General features: G+C 42.5%; 1 protein-coding gene across 1 annotated transcript in view; it reads right to left on the bottom strand.

Moving 5' to 3' along the window:
* LOC109639572 (protein ELFN1-like) overlaps window positions 1-18,156 on the bottom strand; it is a 136,741-nt gene that overhangs the window by 73,120 nt on the left and 45,465 nt on the right. The window contains exon 2 of the mRNA XM_020103093.2: window positions 2,228-2,291. The gene's annotated coding sequence lies outside the window, so the exon portion shown is untranslated. The remainder of the gene's footprint in view (window positions 1-2,227; window positions 2,292-18,156) is intronic.

The raw sequence follows: 18,156 nt of genomic DNA, 5'->3' as shown, positions 1-18,156 counted from the left end.
GCACACACACACACACATACACACACACACACACATCCAGATTGACACAGACAAACAGGTCATTCACATGCATTAGGGATGGAAATAGAAAAGCCTTGGGTCCTGGGTTTGGTGTGTAAAGGGCCACATGCGACTCTGAAGAGGCACAGTTTGGCGAGAATAACAGGGAGCAACAAGGGTGCGCACGTGTGTTGTGCAAGTGGAACGGATGATGATTATGACTAAACTGGATGAAGGTCACGGCGATAATATAAGCAATGAAACAATGATAATGATGATGTTCCCTCAATCTTTATTTCACCCCTCCTGTCGCTGATAAAGACTACGGTTCCTGTGATGCACATTAATGTTGTTGATGGCCTCCGTGTGATAATTCCAGGTTTGACTGATGGCTTCCCGCAGTGCAACCGTGACTGCATCTTAGAGTTCAAGGTGCTGCTGAAGCGATTATTGATCACGCCAGACTGGATAGATATTATCAGGACACCACCTGTAAAATCTCCTGCTGTTAAATTTGGATATTTGTGACATTTTTGATGATTATAATTTGAATTAATTAATAGATTAACTATTGTTGCACGTTAACAGAACTGTATCTAAGATCTTGTGAAGAACAGTATGCTAATAACTGGGCAGCAGAGACGAAGCCATGAAAATGTCACTGACAGTTTTATCACCTTGTAAAGTGGCTCGATGTAAATTTTGCTAAACAGCAGCCACTGTGACCACGAGGGGCGATGACAGGATAATGGCAAATAGTAAAAGGAGTTATAACTATTGCACAAGCAGAGAGAAGTCATAGAGCCAGTGTCACTTAAACATCAATATCCACCTTAAGTTCATTTGCCACCATGAGGTGCTGTTCACAGTTTCCAAAGTTATATGACGCGTCTCCACTTCCTCCCACCGTCCAGAAATGAAGCCAAGATATGAACGCTGACATCTTTGCAGCAGCAAACAGGCTGAAGCTGCTCGATACGCTTATCGCCTGGTGTTTGTGTGTCTCCACCTGTCAGTGAAGTTACAGGAAATATACTTGGTCATAAACGGTAATTGTGAGGTCACATTGTCGGTGACCTCTGACGACCAAACTGCAATCAGGTCAGTCTCCAGTCCAAGTTAACGTTTGTGCCAAATCTGGAGAAACTCCCTCAAGGCATTCCTGAGAATCAAGAACCTAATGAATGGGCGGACAAGCTAAAAAACACAAGGCCTCCGGTCAAAGCTGTTATAAGGGCGGAGGAATAAAAACACTGTCGAGCTGAAAGGAGCGGAGGAGTCTGGTGAACATCCTCTGTTCATCACTACAGGTGACCACCTTTACACACGATAGTCATGTGACCCTTTGCTTCAAAAATCAGAATCAAAACTCCATCAGAAAACGAACTTCCTTAAAAAAAAATCCAAATTCATTATTTGATCTATAAATTGTACATGTGAATATGCAGAATCTGTAGACGAGGGACAAGATTTGGGGCGTTCCCGTTTTCTCTGATTCAACCAGTAATGTTTGTGCAGGCTGTGGTTGGCTGCAGGTAAACAGCCGGTGTGGGGAGGACAAGACGTTGAAAAAAATGTATCACTGTTTGTGTTTTGTGTGGAGAAACGTTTGCCTCGTGTTATAAAAGAAACAAGTCCGACGATAAACAATGCAGAGTGGAGACTTCACCAGATGTTTGAAGACCTGATATTTTAAACTTGTTTCCAGGATAAAGATTCAGTGTGAAAACTCATTTTTAAACAAACACGAGTCAAATTAGTTTGAGTCTTGACGAGCAGGATGACTCTGGTTTGGTAAAGTGACAGAGCGGCATTACCAGCATCCCTTTGCCCTTGAGGCCTCCAACCTGCCCTGACACCTGCACCACGCTGCTCAGGGGCCGACAGATCAGACTGCGGTTAAATTGAGCAGCGTCTGGGTGTGAATGTGTGTAAAAGTCAAAATAACAACAGTAATTTGACAATTTAGCGACAGAGGAAGAAGAAATGTGAACATTTCAGTGCCTGTCTGTGTTTGAGTGCACGGATGTGTTGAGTAAGCATGCTGTCGAAGTGAAGTTTAATCTTAACATTTGCTGCATGCCTTTTTTCGTCTGGACTTAAAGCGATGTTTTGTATTCTGCTGACATCTTCTCGCCGAGCAGAGGAGGTTGGCGTTCAGACGCAGAGACAAAGAGCAGAATGGGAAACAGACAGAGGCAAAGAGGAAGGAGGAAAAACTTTTTACCTCTGCCGTTGGAGGACCTCTCTGAATCCGATGAGCCTTCAGTCTCTGCACGCTTTGCACATCACTGTCGAAGAGAGTAAAAGAAACAGAAGGGGCGGGTGGAGACAGCGAGTGGTTAGAACGACAAAGTGAAAAATATGTGAAAATCATTTGGCACAGATTGACAATTAAAACTCAGAAACAGGGGCAGCTACATGAGGAGCATCAGAAAAAATAAAGGAGAAGAAGAAATTGAGTTTGGACTCTGTGTTTCCGCCTAGTTCCTCAGTGATACAACAATAAAATTTTGTTTATATAACAAAATTAATAGGACACCTCAGTGCTCTATGTGTGTCACAGGGGGTGGAGAGCCACGCTGGGAAATAGGACGCAGAAGAGAAAAAGAGCGAAGGATTGTTGAAATAAGGGCTGAGTGGAGAGAAAGCAGAGGGGGATTCCCATTAGAGAGACAGATGAAGGGACGGCTGAGGATGACAGCAACATCTGACAGTTGGCAAGTCAATGATGGACAGAGAGGGAGACGGAGAGAAAGAGCTTCCATTTCCAAGGCTAATCCGTGGCGCTGCCTCACATGGGGAAAAAAATGCAATCATGAAAATAGTTTTACAACCTTCTCCGTCCTCTTTGTCACTTGATTGCTCATCCTTACGTGTCAGGAAGACCTCGGTGTGTGTTAGTTCGTGTGTAGGTGTATAATAAAAGACTTTCCTGTAACCCAGTAAAAGAAAACTACCTGCTCCTATAAAGCGTTTCATCGTTTTGGTTCACCGGCCTCACAATATACGACCGATTTCTCTCGCAGCCTGTTACATATCACACAAACACAAACCACAGACTCGAAGAATTACCACAAACGTGACTGAACTCCGTCTCCGGTAGTTAGTCCGCTGTCGAGATTCTCAACCGACCGTAGAATAAAGATGGACGACACGACAGTCGCCCAAAAGTGAAGCCAAAGCATCTTGATCGCCTCATCTGTGTTCGTGGACGGGACACGAACCAAACTGGTTTCTGTCACTGTCGGTAGTTCCCTCTATAACTAATGAATTAGTGTTTCTAGATAAATGGGTAAATTGTAATGAGTGACAGCCGAGACTGGCTCACGATTGGTCGAGCGTGTGTATTGACTCTGGTTTTGGATCTTGATCGTGGTGGCAGCTGATCGTGGACTGTGATGACAACATGATATACAATATAACTCCTCCATCTCCATTGTTGTTGCTGCTCCCTTCGTCTCTATTTCTAACCCTAACCCCATACATGCTGAAAGAATGAGGCTAAACGTCTAAACGTTAGCATCCTCTTCAGCTCGCTCAGTATTATTGCACATTATTATTCACTTATTGAGAATAAATCAAATTCACTGTGAGCTATGGATCGAAAACATTTGGCAGGCACATGTGTCACAGTATCGCTGTACGATGTTAGTGTTCCCTCACAGAGGACTTTACTTTCACACGAGGAGGGGATCTGAGGATGAGTAATGGGTTTGGCAAACATAACGATATATTTGATGCCACTTTGGCTGCTGGAGTGTGAACCAATCCAACTAAACCAAATAAAGGGCAGGACAGAACCAATATCATTACACCATGATAACATTACACAGTGGATGTCCCGGTCCCTAACAAGTATTCTTCTAACTTAACCTCAGCGCCCCACTAAATAATGTAGGATGGGGGAACACACACATACACACACGCACACACACACACACACTACCCGCCACCATCTTTATCCCTTCTTTTCTCTGAGGCTGATGGCCGCCCACCCAGAGCCTGGTTCTGCTCGAGGTTTCTTCCCATTAAAAGGGAGTTTTTTCTTTCTGTGCTTGCTCACAGGGTAAATGTTGAGTCTCCGTAAATAACAGTACATTCTCAGATGAGGTGAAGTCTGATATGCGTTACACTGGGCTGCTGATAATATGGTTAACCAAGTGTTTTGCTCCTGTTTTTCTTGGTTTGGGTATAAGACTCTGAGCAATTCATCACTCCTCCTACAGCCACACGCACTCTGCTGCAGAATGTTGGGGAATCCTGAAGTTTGACAGGCCCGCTGTGCAGAGTCACGGTTGGTACACTATAATTAGATAATCGCTGCTCACTTGAGGGTATAGTAAACAATACATTTGTTGCGGGACGGTTGAATAAAAGTGTCTGTTTCTCTGGTGTTCATGATAAGTACAATTCAAATCCCAGCATCTTTGCAGAACTGAGATCTATCGACACATTGCTGGATAATTCAATGCAAATTGATTGGATGTTTATATTATGCATGCTCTATCCTGTTGTAACTACTCTAGTCTTCAGTCAAGGTGCTTTTCTGCTTTAAAATCTTAAACGTGATGATTTGGCGTGTAAACGTCACATGAGGAGCCATGTGATTCCACAGCGAATCTCGGATTCTTTGATCTGATCCAAGGAATTACCTGTTATCAGTGCAGAACAGACGAGTCTGCACGGGCAACCAAGATAGAAGACAATGAAACCCATGCTAGACATTTTTGTGTTGTTGCATATGAAAACCTCCATGAAATGATGTTAGATAATGTTTTTTAAAGCATCGTATTTTACAAATATAACGTCCTTGTTTCTGTCTAAAACTGACATGGAGGTAAACTGTTAACCTTTTGTCAGTGGCTATCAGCAAACACCCGCCAAGAACCCACAACATTTAAATAACACAAGCTTGGAATAACCCAGAGTCACATGTCTCCTCTAGATAGCAACCTTTCCCGATAACATACTGGACGAGCATGCAAAAAACACTTATTCACTTTTCTTCTCGCTCTCATTTTTTGGTATTCAGATCATTAAACAGTGATGGCTGGGAAAAGGAAAAAAAAAAAGTTGCTTTTTTTCATTTGGCCGTTTCAGTTACACTTCATAAACTTTCATAATGTGTTTGCAACATAATCAATCATATCTAAGCAACACGGTGGAGTTAAATCAGCGAAGACGACAGTATAAAAACGACATGTTATGGAAGAAATTCAATATATGCACCAATGAAAGACAGCATTTGATCTCTCACACATACGTTCAATAATAATAAATAAATATGTTCTTAAATGCCATCTTAAAACCAAGGACCAGCCAAAATGTCCTCACAACAATAGAATCGCACACACACACAAACATACAAACACAAACACACACACGCTACGCAAACTGCAGCCTTCTTTTTTTTTAGTAAGAGAGCCTGAGGTGGACAGAGCCAGAGACTGAAAGAGGAAGACAGGGATGCTGGGAAATGAGCGGAGGCCTGAGTGTAAAGGTAAAATAGGTGGAATGACAGACTGTTACAGATGAGTAGTTGTTGATTGTAACTGACAGCTGCTAACACGTGTCATGATTCTGATGCGTCTTTGTGTGTCCGTGTTGTCCTGCGTGGCTGCTGGACTGAATAAGACAGTCAGACATTCAGTCACTGAGCTCCTGCTCTGACGTCAGATCAGTTTATTCATCGCAAATATCACAAATCATTTGAAATCACAGCAGGTTTAATTCAAGCTAATTCCACAAAGTGTACACGCACACACGAAAAAAGGCAGTTTTATTTCCCGGAAGTAATTTTTGGCTTCATTCCACTCGCTCATTATCTCCTTGATTTGACGTTAAAAACTCAATGAAAACAAAGGAAATTTAAATTGTTTCGGTTAGGCAGCATGAAGTGGAAGATGAAGCAGAGCTGGGCTGGAACATTCAGTGGAAAAAAGAAAAGTCAAAGAGAAACAAAGAGGAAAAAACACAAGGGAGGAGATGGATGTGGAGCCTGCAGAAAAACAAAGAATGACTAAAAACTGAGGTTTTGCATTACTGCTGGCAAATTAGCTAAGTACTACTGAACTGTACACACACACACACACACACACACACACACACACACACACACCGTACTCTTTAGCTATTCTTTATTCATCAGCAGTGCATTTGCTCCTTTGTAGTCCCCTTGACTGCAAACGGAGAGGACAACAGAGAGGAGCTGGGTGTTTACTGTTATCCTCACAGACTAGTGTCAGTGAAGGCTAAAAACACAGTGACCAGCGAGCCCAGGAGCAGTGTGAGTGAGTCAGACTCAGCTGGTCTCCATCAGTGGGAGGTCTGCAGTGTGCGATATCTGATTTGTTGTGAGAAAAAAAAAATCTGGTTGGCTGCAGGCGAGCTCAGGGCGCAACGAGCCGGTCGTGGCAGCCTCAGACCGAGTGTTCTGAATGTCATCTCTCCAGAGTGCTGAGCAACGTGTAATTAATCAAATGATACATGTTTCATGTATGTGTTTTATGCAAGTGTGCAACAATATGAGTTTAACAAAAGATCATATTGGAGGATAAGACTGAAAAAAAATTAATTATTTAATTATTTTATTTTATTTTATTCTATTTTATTTTATTTTATTCAATTTCTTACATATTGTTGTTTTTTATATTGTTGTTTTATGTACATAAGTAGTGCACCAATGACACCAAGGCAATTTCCTGTATGTGCAAACATACTTGGCAAATAAAAGAATTCTGATTCTGATTCTGATTCTGATTCTGATTATTGTGTTTAATGTGAAAGGGTTTGTTCCTGATGCACAAACACAGAATTATAACTCCCCTCAGCTCTGAACCACAGTTTGGTTTGTTTGCACAGTGAAAACTTTTTATGATCGTCTTCACTTTCGGACCAATTGCAGGAAGTTGGAAACAGAAGAGGCTGAGAGTATTTCTTGTAGTCTTAAACTCTTACGATATATTTTAACGACATGCACGTTCATTTGGTCCACTCAACCGAGTACTGAACCTAAAGTTAGGTACAGCTGCAAAGAAATTAATGATATGAACCATTTGTTTTCTCAAGTGAAACAGAAAAGACTTCTACCCAAGGAATTGACAACATACGGATGTCAGACACATGACTGTCCACAAACCAATCGAAGTAAAGTATAGGCAGAGGCAGAGGCAGCCAACGTAGGCGATAGCAAGTGGACGTAGGTATGTCATAAAGAAGTTCTCATTCTGCTCTAATCAACCTCTTCTTTGGGCGGCAGTACATTTTCTCTTCATATAAAAAGCTCTAAAACTCCACTGGCGACTACTTGCCTAGCACCAAGCAATAAAGTTAGCGACTTACTTATTGAAATGCAAAAAGGAACAACATGGATCCACTTGTGCAGCTCCACCACCGCTTCCTCCTCTTAAGAATCAGACCATGTCTTCATCCGTCTTTGTTGTAGAGCATAAACTCGTTTATATTAGGACTGCGAGATGTGTCTCGGGAGTGTGTGACGGCCTGCAGGCCTGTTAATGAATGCACAGACTCATACCTACGCTGTGGGACATCACACGACTCTCCCACGGTATTACAGATTACCTCTGTGCCTGTGTGGACACTTAAGATTCCAACAAAACACGTTTTCTAAAGGACAAAGTCTGGACGACAAAAGCCATCAAATCCTAACTAAACAGGGAAAGAGCTCTCAGGGTGTTTGGACAAGGAGCAACTTAAGTCTGTCCAGCGGGAACTAAAGAGGAGAATGGAGGATGGGAAGAACACCTACTAGGAGAGGACAGAGAGCAATCGACAACAAAAACAGTCTGAAGGAGCCGTGGAGTGTGGTGAGAAGAATCGAGCAGGCAGCCAGGCCGAACCCAGAGAGGAACAAGTGGACTGTAAACAGGGGAATCGACTGCCTTGTAAAATTTCCATGCAGTCTACGAGCTGGCACTTGGACTTGATGATCCTTCGCTTCCCACTCAACAACCACATGCACACACACTGATACTCTGGGGGGAAACAAAAGGCAGCGTTTGTTAAAATCCAAACAAGTCCTCCAACTCAAACCACCACAGAGGTCACTCTCTCCCTGCCCTTGGATTCAACACCAAGGAGCGTACCAGCAGCAGGTTTACCAAAACCAGTTGTCATGGTAACAAACACAAACCTGGGGTTAAGGTTGTGGAACAGTCTCGAATAAAATAAATTCAGATTCACACAGGAAACAAGCTCCTGCTTCGACATCTCTTCAAACCATTCTTCCAACCACAGCCTCCTGCATTAGCATGTACTGGACAATCTATATACTATAGTGTAGCCACAATGATATTATGAATTGATTTTTTATTCCGTCTGTTTTCAGATGAATCATTTGCTTCAAACTGTCCTTTGTGTAAAATATCTTTTTGTTTTAAATTACCGATTCACATGAGGAATAAAACTTTGTCAGCCTTTAGTTGAGGAGCGTCAAATCACTAACCAATGTCTCAAAGAAAACTCTAAAAACCTGATGAAACGTTCAGCAGTTTAAATTAGTTCACTCGTAGACTCATGGTTTAATCTCAGATTGTTCACTGTTCATTTCATCCGCAAGGACAAAACCATAGTATCTGGGGCTGATGGGTACTGTAGCCATCTGCCTGACCTAACTGATAAAAATGAATGCGTCTCGTCTATCGAGGACTATTGAGGAGCTGATTTGAATAACACTTTGAAATAGGACTGACAGTGTTGAAGGAGCTCTTGTGGGAGCAGCTGCTTCTCTGACTTTACACTCTATTAAACAAAAGAACTGATCCAGATTTGCAGGTTAAGGTTTTAAGCGGTTTCCAAATGCTCCAGCTGACTCTTTTCTAGGCAGCACAATGACTTTGGCAGTGAACATTTCCCCTGGTGGATGTTTGTTTTGTAGCTTATTCAACAAGCCATGGCACAGGACAACTGATGTCCCCATGCCTGTAAATATAAAACTTCACAGCAGTTAGAAAGTTAAAGTAGGTTGCAATCGCAAAGTTTCTGGCTTTTTTTTTGAGTCGTGACTGGTTCTTAGCTCGGTTAACGAAACAACTGGATTTACAACTTGAATGTCAAACTGGGCAGTGGTTCGCACTGTCACAGCAGGACGGGTCTTTGGGTAGGGTCCTTCTGTGTGGAGTTTGCATGTTCTCCCCATGTTTGCATATTGGTTTTTCTCTGGGGAGCTTTTTCTTCTTACAATCCAAAGATGTGCAGTTTTTGCTCATAAGCTGCTTTCAGACATGCACTGAACTGTATAACAGGCTCTTCACGTTCTCCGGATTTTCTCCTGCCAGCAAAAACTCCAGATAAATATCCGATTGAGCTTATGTGAGGATACAGCAGGAGATCCTCTGGAGGACTCACTGCCAGCGAGAGGGCGTGTTCCAAAAACACAGATTACCGTGATTTTGTGAACGCGTTTGTGTAAATGCCTCTTGCCCATTGTCAGCTCCAGTGGTATAGATAATAGATGGAGAGATGTATATCCACAGAGAGTAGTCACCCAGTCATAAAAACTGAAAATATAAACTGTTAATTTGGCCACTGATATGTTGTAATCTTATTTACAAAGAAGTACGCTTTAAAAAAACAATCCAATTAAATTTCAGTCGGACTTTAATATAAAACGCAGTGAGAGTTGGTGCAGTATAGAGATTATAATTGAACTCCCTCAGCTATGAGGCAAAACACTGTTGTTCTTTGTCATTACTCCCAGCATGCTTCTGGGTCTGGCAGGGTGTCAAATCCACTTCCCAAGAAGGTTTTGTCAGGTATGGAGCCATTCTCTCCTCCGAACAAATGAACATGGAACCAGGAGCAAACAAAACCTCAGGAAATCAGAGCTCACATTTCACTAGTTTATCCGCATCCACAGTCACAAGAGAGAGCAAAAAATAAACATGATCCATTTTCTGCTAATAGCTAAACGCTCCCAGATACACAGACACATGGTCGGGTCCGCGTTCGGCTGTCGCGCACCGGACCAAAGTTATGAGGCATCGCTGCCGCGTGCATCCACAGGATAACACCCAAACACGTCGGCACGCGCCTGGAAACACACTGCCTGTGAAAGATGAGTGCTGATTTGCTAATGAGCTGTCATGGTGACAGATACTGCCATTTAATTGGCTGGCAAAGGAGGCAATTAGAATTTAGTGCATAGATGCATAGATGAGAGGAGGAGGAGGAGGAGGAGGAGGAGGAGGAGGAAGAGGGAGCCGGGGTGATGGTTTCTGTACATTATGTGTGAGAGTGTGGGCTTTAAAGTGAAACACACACCAGGAGACCGCAGGCATGTCACTCACTTGTTTAAATTATTAATTCTGATGATCCTGTTTAACTGCTGCTCACTGTATATTTAAGAGTGAGTGTGAGTGTGTGTGTGTGTGTGTGTTACTTTGCGTGCATGAACTCTGCTTCTCCAGTTCTGAAATATTTCGTCCCTCCCACTGCTCACTCTCTCTCTCTCTCTCTCTCTCTCTCTCTCTCTCTCTATTCCTCATCCTCGTTTTTTTTTACGTTATATATGTTGACGACTCTCCCTCTTCTGTCTCTGTTTCTTTCTTCCACCTCTTTCCTCTTCTCTTTCTAATGTCTGCTCGGTCTACAGCCTCTGTCCAAACTCACGCAATTCAAAATGTCTTTAAAACTTAAACTGTTAAGGTTCAAGCTCGTTGACTTTAAACTCCTTTTCTTTTTTCATTACTTTGCTTCCTCTGATTGTCTCTTTTCATTTGACATTAATGCACCAAGGGCAAGATGACACATTTGAAAAATGTTATTCAAATTATTTTTTAATGATCCCTCGGTTATTATTGTTTTCAGACTACATGTCATATGAGGGGGAGCCAGGTTTTGAAATTCAGATACTTATTTTATGATTTTTAGTTTATTGAATAAATTGGTTCATATGACAGAGAGCTACATTGTCCGATGGGACAAGTTGTGAGGTTCAGTCTATAAAGTTTGAGACATCACCGCTTCATGCATTTCAATTTTTTTCTATTCGTCTCTCACTTGTGTTGCAGGCTGCTCTGAAAATGTTTAATGCCTTATATGTGTTCGCATGTTATTCTTGTATCTGTGTGTGTGAGTCTGTGTGTGTGTGTGTGTGTGTGTGTGTGTGTGTGTGTGTGTGTGTGTGTGTGTGTGTGTGTGTGTGTGTGTACGTGCACTGTGTCCTGTATGAGCCAGTGAGCGGCGAGCACAGATCAGTGACCTTCGTGCTAATACATTTTTAAAACAGGCCCTGAATAATAGATTAAGTTAGAATAAAACAGCGAAGGATAAAATATGAATTAAAATAATCAGAATTACAGAGAAGAGGGCCGAGGGGATGGAGGGAGGAGGAGGAGGAGGAGAGGAGGAAAAAAGAAATGGACAGATCTCAAAGAGAATGGACGAGCACACTCGGATGAATGACACTACAGAGGATTATTATTTATAAAGACACAAGGCAGTTACATTATGTACAAGCCGATGTGATTGGTTAAAGGAGTTCACCCAAAAACAACATCTGCACATCGTGTCTCTGTCTTTGTGCAGAAATAAAAACCTGCTCACAACACAGTGGAATGATTATGGTGAGTATCCATCCTGTTATATTTAGAGAGAGACATCACGATGGCACTTTTTAAATATAACGTTGTTCTGCTCAGGGCGTCAACAGATGTCGCTGAGCTACAGTTTGATCACATACAGTAGCTCTGACTAAAATAAATTACCTCAGACTGAAAATCAAGATGCTAAAAATGGATGAAACTGAATATTTTTCTTCTCTCGACTGAAATTTGATCTGAAGATTGAACAGAAAATGAAATTCACTAATTTAGGGGAGGAATTTAAATTCTCTGGTCACCCCAACACAGACCATCTGACTCTTTTATAAACTAATCTGGTAGGAAAGTTTTCCAGATTATTACACACAATACAAGAAATGTAGGGCTGACCAACAACATAATTATAAATGTAGAGAAAATTACATTGTGGAAGTGAAATTTGATATAATGGAAAAATCCAACAGTAATAAATCCCACAATTTGTAAGTAGCCACACTGCACAGTGTAGTTTGTGCCCTAATGTGAAGAGTTCATGTTCTTCCAGGGCTTTGATTTCATGTCCTGCAGCGGTACCTTGAAAAAAAGAGCTTTGTGTTGTATAGAACCTCCAACTATTGTTTCTTGGTTCAACATGAAAACTGTCTGAAAAGGTTTAGTTTTGTCAGCAACAAAACCTTTTTCACATATCTAGAACCAGAGCCCCTTTATCAGACCTCTATGAACTGACGCTCACTGTTCAACGTGACCTCTCGGCCTTTATTACCTCTGCCTTAACTCACTGATTTATTCAAAATCTGGCTCTTCCTGATTTGATTGCCATCAAAGCGACCGTCTTCACCGCTGCTCTGTAGCTCCCCTGCCACACCGTCCCACTGCAAATCTACTGAGACTTCCAACTTTGAAGTCCTCCAGATACCGAATGATCAAAACAAATGAGTTCTTGCTCATCAGCGAGCCATCGACTGCTCCGCTGCAGATGCTCATTAAATTCAGATTGTAAAAATGAGCTCGGAGAGAGACAACCTTATGGCTGCTCCTTGCCTGCACACAGCTGCGGAGAAATGAGAAGGGAAGATGACGCAGGGAAGCTGAAAGACAAGTCTGCTGACGAACCTCATCAGAGCGACAACACATCATAAAGCAGAGGCTCTCCTCAGACAGTTAACGTGGCGTGGAAAGCAAACTTTGCTCTGTTCTATTTGAGTTTCCCTCAAACAAACAGCCTGAGCCAACCTCGTCATGGCCGATCAATAAAGCCATCTGTCAAAGCATCAATCAGTGAATCAATTCATGTCACCAAAGCTCAAATGAAGGGAAACAAACAACAGACGGCGCTGCTTGTATGGTGGAACAGAGCAGATAGAGCAGGACCCGGGTCATCAGGTGATAAATGGAAGTCAGTCAGTGTGGGGCGAGATGCTCGAGTCCTCTGCACCTCTGGGCTGACACCGACCACACGTTTCATAAATCATTTTTTATTGAATTGTGTGTGTATGTGTGTGTGTACTTTCTTTTTTACCTCTTTAGGACCTTTACCAGTATAAATACCAACCCTGGAAGGACCAGTAGACCTCACGGAGAAAGCCCGGTCTTAATGTTCAAGATTACTTTTTTCAGGTTAACCTGGTTAAGGTTTGAGTTAGGATGTGATTGAATTAACCCAGGTTGGGTTTTAAGGCTGCGTGCTGTTGATCTAAATTACTGTCAATTGGTTGATATCATTTACTAATGTGATTGTCTGTCTCCTCAATAATTCATTCAGCTATATGAACAGTTAGCCTAAGAGCTTGCACTTATTTTTTATTATATATATATTTAGTTCCTCCTGCTTGCTCACTAACTTCTCTCACGATGACACACACACACATGCAATGTCAATAAACACTCTAACTAAACACGAATATCATTGGTCTTCACAAACACTAATGATGGTCGTGTTCATTTGCGTGTGGAGCCGGGAGGTGAGATCCGATCACAGGAGGCCACAGGAAACAAATTCAGGACACATTTCAAAGCCAAGTGAGAACAGATGGACTCAATGGTTGTTGGGCTAACTGTGGCCGATGAGGAAATCTGAGCTTATTTGCAAACCTTATAAAGTTTCTGTATAATGTTTTGGTTCGGCTGTAAATGGAAGTCAATGCAGTGTCCTAACAAGGATAGATACTGTGTGTGTGTGAGAGAGAGAGTAAGAGTGACACTGAAAATCCACGGTCACCATGGGTGCACTGACTGTGAAAAGAATGCAATTTAGGTGACATTGAGGATGAAATGCATTTCACTTCCCATTGTCCTAAATGTGAAACAGCCAGAGACAGATTTCAAGGAAAACTTCAGGATATGCTCCGTGCACTTTACAGCCTTTCCATTTCCTATTCAGAAGAAATCTTTTAGTTCTGCTGGAGAGGAGAGACTCACTTTGCAGCAGATTCTTTTTTCCATACCTTGAACAAATATAATGTAAAATATTCCTCATATTTACACTTTAAGAGCACCTCTGAATAAATTATTATTAAATTGAATATGTACAGTAATGAACTAAAACTCAGGAGGCCCTGTCTCCCTACATTAAACATTTGGTCATTTGATTATTATTTGAATTTTGTCTATAAATTAGATTATGTAGATAATCTTGTTTGGGTTTTGTTATTCTACAACAGGTACGTGACAGTTTATGTTGTTATGTTTGTGATGCTGCTCTGTTTGGTTGTTGGTCCTCCAGGTACGTGGGGTCAGATCTGCAGATCCATCAGGGAGAGTGACAACAGGTTTGCACCATCAGGTCTCTGAGAAGGGAGGGGCTGGGCAGACTCAAGATGACAGAGAACGGGTGAGGTGTGCTGCATTGGATTAGGTTTCTGTCAGGACGTTGAATTTATCTTCTGTATTTCTGCAGATAGGTTGAATTGTGAGGTCAGCAACAGCCCCGAGTCCTAAGTTGGTCTTGTGTTTGTTGTGGTGAGTGTGGTTTCTACTTGTCGTTCTGTTCAGCTCACCTTATACTAACCAGGGCAGGTGGTAGGTTCCAGGCAGGTGAGGCTATAAAGGTAAATGCCAGACAGTAGAGAACGGGGAGGGAGAGGGGTTGGTAACTTGTTGTGGTGTTGCAGTGTTTTCTAGTTTTGTTCTCTGCTTCTGTCTCTAGTATGATTTAGTTTTGTTGGATCTCCCAAGGATCATTTGGTCTTTGTGTCTGTAGCTTTTTATTAATAAAATCCAACCAAAAAAAAAGTTTGCCCACTCCTGTTTCTTCAGTATTGCTTTTTTAAATTTTCAGTGCCAAATAACATCTGCCAGCCTTATCTGGGGGTTCACTGTGGTTTCTTCATCTCCGTCTCAACTTCCTGCAATTGGTCTGAAAGGTGTTTCCAAAATGAACCACAGCATGGTTCAGTTGTCTTCACACTGTGACGACCTCTTTTGGTTGGTCCACGTTATGATGTGTTGGTCCCAGACACCGTTCACACCTGTGATTTTGGTTCAGTTGAAAGTCCGAAGGTCCAGACCAAACAAGGAAGGAGGAAAAATGTCCTCACAGGTAAAACAACCCTTTGAGGTTTGATAGCAGACACTTCCTAATAAACTATTTGAACAAGTTGTGGATGAACATAAACATTGGTAACTTTCAGGGCAGATAAGGAATAAGTTTTTAACTTATCTCTGTCACTACAAAAGTTCAAGTTCTACTTTACCTGTCCATGCCTCTGGCTCACCTACGTGAATATGGATAAGGCCTCTCAGACTAAAGCCCCAGAGCTTGAGACATCGTTTAATTTACAAACTTGAATCAAAAAACTAAACTGAAACTTTTTTAAAACTTGCTCAAGTTTTCAACTTGAGAATGTGTAAGTGGATGTGAGCCTCCATCAGTCTTTACTGTGTTTGTTATGATGATGAAGGTCCATCACCTATTTTAACCCAAACCACGATCTTAACCTATCGAGTGGTACATAACACATGTCATAAACCGCATGTCGTAACCATCACCGTAAAGGTAAAGTACAGCTACAACTTGTATGCCCCTGTGGGTCACAACAAAGAGTGGGGACATGTTTTTTTAGGTTGAAGGAGTAGTTGTGAAAGTCAAGTGTTCATTTTAAATGCATCTACTCTTCTGTTCTCAAGGTGTTTCGTGGATTTTATCCGTATGTGTGGAATCTACAGGGAAAGCATTTCACAAAATGTCACAGTACCTGGTTGGACATCACCTGTACAGAGTGTGAGCTGTAGTTTGTTTTTCTTCGCTCCCTCCTGTTCCCCACTCCCTCTTTCGCTTGCTCTCTGTCACAAGAACACAGACATATACACACCTCTGATTTCACGTCTCATCACCCCTGTGACCCACATAGACCAGGTACTAATTCACACAGGCCAGAGAGAGACAGAGCGACAGACAGAGAAACAGGAAGGTGACGGGAGGCAGAGTGAACGAGGAGGACGGGAGGCGGAGGCCAAATGTGAGAGAGCAGAAAACTGAAATGAAAAAGACAGGCAAGGTGCAGGGGATGGAGGGGGAGGGGGTGGGTTACCGAAGGCAAGACGACAGGAGGAATTGCTGGAGGTAAAAAAAAAAAAAAAAAGACAAGAGGTAGGAGGAGGAATAGAGCTGGATAATGTAGCCGGTAAGTGATAGACTGAACAGTGGGAGAGGTAGAGCGAGGTCAGATGGAAAGATGGATAGAAGAAGAGGAGGAGAGGAGGGGTGGAAGCGAAATTTGGGTCGGCAGAGTGCAGCTGCATCAGGAGAGAGCCGAGATGAGGAGGGTGAAACGGAGGGGGGAGAGAGACAGGAGGCAGGAAATCAGTTGAGCAGACAGAATGTAGAGTATGTGTGGAGAGGATAAACGGAGGGGGTGAAGATGTGAGAGAGGTAGAAAGAGGGGAGGAGGAGAGGAGGGCCGTGGAGTAACAGTCATCAGTATTCCAGTCTTGTGCTCAGTTTCCAGCCAAGACAAATGAGAGCCAACATCAGGGAGGAAGTGGATCAGCTGAAAACACACCACCCTCTCCCTCTGTCACCCGGCTCCCCTTTCTCTATTTTTCTCCCTATCTCACCCGCCTCCTCCCCTCTCGCTCCCAGAAGAGAGCGAACCATATAGCTGCAGTAGCTCACGCTGCCAGGCCCTTTCCCAAACATCGCACAAACACGCACATACATACAGCACCATAAATAAACTGTGCTGCTCTGGTGTGTCATGTTCACCCTTTCCTCTGGGTTGTTTCACAGCAGAACGGGCGTCCTGCTTCGTGAGGGTGAGAACATTAGTCTCCTCCCCCCGGAGGATTTATTTCAGATGTCATCACCTCAGGATTTTTATTCTTTTTATTTACATCGTATAAATGAGTTTCAAAACAAATCACACAAGACAAACACACAGATTTGTGTCCTCGACTTTGTTCAATTTCGTCAAAACACAAAGAAGTTTTGACTCGTGGTACTAACTAGTCACTGAATACAAATCTGACAGTTCTGTTTCAGCTTGATGTTGTCTCGACACATTTACAACTAAGGGTGCTTGAAGAGTTTCAATGTTTCAGAAAGTAAAAATCGAACAATCCGGGATCCACCCATTAATCCAGATCCGCCCCAAACATCTTCCTTCGGAGATGCCCTACCACTCCAGAATGTTTTATGGAAATCTGTTCTGTAGTAATCTTGCTAATAGACAAAAACAAACTGGAAATGAAAAGATGAGAACTACGAGCCAATCAGTTATCCTCTGACAACAACAGTTATCCTTTGACCAATGCTGGCTCAGACACCATTCAGACTAGAAACATAAACCAGAAGACTTCTGTTCATAGAAATTACCTCAGCTGAAGTAAAATTGTTCCAAATGAGGTTTGGTTTGGTTTCCCCAGATGGCTGGATGGATCCTATGTGGACCACTTTCCAAAGACGTGTACGTTAGGCTAACTGGCGATGCTAAATTGCCTGTAGGTGGGAAAAGGAGCATAAATGATTGTTTGTCCTCGTGATGGAGAGGAGAATTGTCCGGCGTGTACTCTGCCTCTCGCTCAATGTCAGCTGGGATTGGCTGCAGCCTGTGTGACCCTCAAAGGAAAAGTGGTGAAGATAATTGGACGGATAAAGGGATGGTTCCCATCAATACTCTTGAAGACTCTTGTGCATAATTTAACAGATCATAACATTATCGTTGACATTTTAACAACGGGATCTAAAAAAGCTCTAACAGGAAGCATCAGAGAACATTTGTCCCAAATCAAAACTTCATTAAATGTAGATTAACCAAACTCCCCCTCACATCTCAGCTGTATAAACAGTGTCAAGGACAAATGTAATGAATGAAGAAAACCTCAGGGTATTAATGAGAAGAAATTAATTCAGTATTTTGTCGGTTCCTCAACACTGACCTGCTGCTCCACCCTCACCACGCACAAGAATCCATAACTACGGCTCCACGCTCTGACACCGATCCCACATTCACCACATTAGAGTTTGGCAACAAGCACAGAATCTAAATCACTTGGCGTTCACACTTTTCACTCTCTAGTGTGGAGAATATGACATTTCTGTGTCAGTGCCGGCCGGGCTAAATATACAGTAGCACACATACAGTGGGTTTAAGCA

This window comes from Paralichthys olivaceus, chromosome 8, assembly GCF_024713975.1.
Source record: "Paralichthys olivaceus isolate ysfri-2021 chromosome 8, ASM2471397v2, whole genome shotgun sequence".
Taxonomy (NCBI): domain Eukaryota; kingdom Metazoa; phylum Chordata; class Actinopteri; order Pleuronectiformes; family Paralichthyidae; genus Paralichthys; species Paralichthys olivaceus.
The sequence above is the reverse complement of the archived record's forward strand: the minus strand, read 5'-3'. Positions and strand labels throughout refer to the sequence as shown.